This window comes from Mus caroli, unplaced genomic scaffold (genome assembly GCF_978045245.1).
Source record: "Mus caroli unplaced genomic scaffold, Mus_caroli_1 scaffold_20, whole genome shotgun sequence".
Lineage (NCBI taxonomy): Eukaryota > Metazoa > Chordata > Mammalia > Rodentia > Muridae > Mus > Mus caroli.
The window spans coordinates 11,807,909-11,812,500 of NW_028227275.1; positions in this window are offsets into that span (position 1 = coordinate 11,807,909).

Consider the following 4,592-nt stretch of genomic DNA (forward strand, 5'->3'; position numbering starts at 1 on the left):
TTAAAATCTACACGACTCTTACCTCAGTTATGAGATACTCAAATGTGTGTGTATGTATACATACATCCATACAATATCTATGCATATTTTATCTCTTTAATAACTAGTTTTTAAATAATTTATATATAACAAAGCATGTGAAAATGTAGGCCCATTGGCTTCAGAGAAGAGTACTCAAGCCATTTTTCATTGAAGAATTATGTCTCCCCCATAGGAACCTACAATTTTCTCAAAACATCTAAATTATAAATGTTCATTTTGTATTTTCCAGTACTATCAATATATGTGTGTGTGTATATATATACATGTAATTGAGTATGGATAGATGATATATATATATATATATAGATAGATAGATAGATAGATAGATAAATAGATAAATAGATAGATAGATATTAATATATCCCAAGTAAACTTTTATCTAAAATTATAGAATATACAACTTTACATACAATTTTTACTTTAAAAAGCTATTTTTTAAAAAAAAATGTAAAAACTGTGGTCCAGGTAGTTTTTCAGTATTTTTTATTTTCCAGTACTATAAATATATATATATATGCATATATATATAATTGAGTATGGATAGATGATAGATGATAGATGATAGATAGATAGATAGATAGATAGATGATAGATAGATAGATATTAATATACCCCAAGTAACCTTTTATCTAAAATTATAGAATATACAACTTTACATACAATTTTTACTTTAAAACGCTATTTAAAAAAATATGTAAAAACTGTGTTCCAGGTAGTTTAAATGATTGTTTGAGGTCACAGATCATGTTTGCTTGGCAGCTGCATCTGGAATTTTGCTGTTTTTACTCATATATATCTAGAATTATTTTGCATTGAAGCTGCATTTGGGATTTTGCTCTTCTGAGTCAAGAGGTTTTTTTTTTTTTTTTTTTTTTTTTTTCTCATTTCTTTATCCAATCACTAAATCATTTATTTGTCCACAAATATACTAATCTATTTATTAAATTTTTATTGAGAGTTTAGTATGTTCTTGTCCTGTGACTTTTCTGAGAGCTATGAACAAATATGTGTTTAGTCTAGATAAGGTAACAATAGTTGACCAAAAATAAATGAATAAGTAAATAATGAATCATTCTTCTGAAGTCTGTCTTGATGAACCAGTGTGTTTATTGATGTTACTTGCAGTATCATGGATGAGGAATTACTAATAACTACCAGTAACATGGATGGTTATGGGAAACTCAAAAATAGCTGGCTCATGGGAAAGCTTATCTCCCCATTGATAGTAGTTCACAAACACTTCATCCCTGGAGCTTGTGGCCAATTTATAGACTACTTAACCGAAGACATTGTTTCCAGCAACTGGTTCCTGCTTATGTAACTAAAGGGTCCTAGTGATTATAGTAAATTTCTAAGCTTTCTGGGTCTTGCAACGTTTGTGAGATTGAGCCTCATGTGTTTTCTCCTTCACTGCTTGAGTCTTAGGAGTCCCCCCTCCCCATTTGTATTTCTTATTCTTTTTACATTCTCTTCTATGATACTGTGATCCTGGATGAGGTGATAGATAAATATGTTTATTTTCATCTGTTTATGGCTAAGCATTGTGGTATTATCCTGTATGAACATTCACCTACATTCAGTAGTTTGGTAATAACTACCACCTACCACAAATAAAGATGTTTCTCTCCAAGATGGAAGCTGAGAGTATTAATTTGTAGACTTAAACGCGTGTGATTAAACAGAAATGTAGCATATCACTTTTACCTAACAAGATGATAGCAGTATTTCCTTACTGAGTTCTATAACTTCCCCAACCATGGGCTTTGTCCTTGGCCCACAGTATCAGACATGGATTCTCTCATATAGAGTGACTCATCAACCCACCTGGAAGACAGTTGGGTTATAGCCATAACTGTCATGGCATTATTGTACTATCAAGTATGCATTGTCTCTTATGTTCATATGGGCCATGATCAAGCATGACAGCAATAGTACTCTTCCAGCAACCTACAGAACATCTTCCCATGCTATAAACACCAACTGATAGCAAAGTGGATTCCAACTCATTCCTCCTCTGATCTCCCCATATCCTTCAGCCTTTGGCATAAGGGATCTCCATGTAGTTCTGGTATGCATTCAAATGCTGTAGAGTCCAAGTAAGTCTGAGGCTCTCAGTGGTTTTCCTGGATAACTAAACTACTACAATGAAGTATCCCATCCTTGGCACATGGTTTTTTTTTACATGGTAGCTCCTAGAATATCATTTTTCACCCATGCAGTGTCCGACTCTTTAACTGTGTATTGGTGTTGTTGGTTATAGTTCTTCTTCTTCATCTTCCTTCTCTTCCTCCTCCTCCTCTTACTCTTGTTTAGTTTTTCCATTATTTTTGATGGTTTTACAACTTAGTGGCACACTCAATGGCTAGTATTATATAATTAAACATATTAATAGGAAGTGTGCAGAATCTCTGAAGGTTCTTACTGTTCATTTCAATAAAGTATAAATCAGTCATGAGACTCAGAAGTTAAGGGCATACAAGGACAAAACATTAGTGAGGTCTAATGTAGAATAAAAATTCCCATAATTTGTGTTAATTGTTGACTCTGAAGAGCAACTCTGGGTACAGTGCCATGGGTGGTGGGAAGGATGCCACATTACTTAGCTTTCTGTAACAGTCATTTCCCAGAAGACATCTGGCTTCTTACATAAGCTACATCTAGCTGATGTAAGGGCTTTGTCCTATGAGTATGACATCTACCCTTTATAATGCTCTCATTGTTTCTGTAATTTTGTTACAGCTCAAAGCAATCTATACCATTTGAGGTTCACAACTCTACTTGAGGCATCTTACTCAACCACAAATAACTGCATTTATAATTTGTAGTTCATAATTCTCACTCTTTGGTAAATCTTCACAAAAGTAGGTTGCAGTTTTTTTCACAGTACATCTACCCCTGGATGGTCCCTCTCTGAGGACAAATGCACAGGTGTATACTAGGAAGAGTTTATTTTCCAAACATACCACAAGCTTAGTCTGATTCACCTGCACTGTTTTCTTCTAATATTCATTTGCTGCTGCCTATTATCCTCGTGCTTAGGGGGATCTCATAATTTAAGGTTCAATATTCACTGGAGATTGAAAGCTTTATATATCAATAGGGTACAAATAACACAGATCCTAAAGTTCCCATGTGTGTTTCTTAGTAACAGACTTGGTCACCCATTGAAAGAGTGGCTGGGTTTGTACTCATCCCGGGAGATCTTTTGTCCTCCACAGTGAGCTGCACAGTCAGTCATACTGATACCATTCTGTCTTCCATTTTCTTCACCCCTTTGCTGGACTCCTTCTTAGATTTCAACCTTTCCATGGAATCACAAGTGCAACATTTTCGCCTTCCATTTTTATTTCTTTTTTCTTCTGAGAATGCTAGATAAACCCAAATCTTACCACATTGGCATCTGGTAACCAAGAAAAAGTCCATTATCTTTCCCCCCTAATTTTTCATCTCTCTCTCTCTCTCTCTCTCTCTCTCTCTCTCTCTCTCTCTCTCTCTCTCTGTGTGTGTGTGTGTGTGTGTGTGTGTGTGTCTTAGCATCTTGCAGAATCAATTTACCTGTCAATCGAAATCACTCAACACTATAGAGCTTCTCCTTACTTGTCAATCCCATATACCACCAAGAGGCTCAGCAAACTCTCTGAAGTACTGAACCAAGGCTAAGGTCTATGACAAATCAACCTCTTGTTTCATTTTCTAGTAAACACAATCCTAATTTCCTCAGTGAACTGAGCATCAACCACAATCTCTTTGAAGCCCAATTCTGAGTATTGAAGTTGGTCCAACAGAGACACATTTTCTTCATATTTTTTCAGATAACGTAGGTTTTGTCTTAAGATGTAATGGATAGTTATACCCCTTTACTTTTCACTTCAGGACATTTAAACAGATCCTGTCCACTCCATGACCCACAGCTTCAAGACACAGGTTGTTAGAGGCTCTATTGTTTCTTTTCCTCTTGTATCCCAATTCCAGCTAGCTCAAATGAATTGTATTTCCAGATTCCCATAGATTTCTGTACTGACTCCTTGCAAAATCCTATTCTGCATGCTGGATCTTGAGTTCCCCTTACGCTGCATTCAAACTGAAACCTAAGAGTTATTTTCTGCCACTTCCACCTTTCTCCTTTTCTCCTTGCTGCTTGTTTATTACCATAGATTTTAATTTTTTGAGTATTAGGAGGGACATTTTAGCACAGACAAAATTTGTACTCTCTTTTACTTGTGGTCTACCACCTGCAACAAATGGCAATCCAATTTTTGATCTCATTCTTTCCTCAAAAAAAGTTTTCTGCCAGATCAGATGCTAAACCCACAGATAGCATCCTATTCATTTTTATGGTTGGAATTGCTCCCTTATGTGGATACATTACTTATGAGTGTACATTGAAGGCACAGTTGTATATCTTAAGAGTGACATGTGTTCTCTACTCTTGGTGACCTAAGCTGCATTCCCATACTAGGTTGTTGGTCCCATTCACCAAGGAGGCATATTACCTTTTCTATTATGTAGAAGAAGATAACTTCATTGTGATTCTCTCTGACTCTACATGC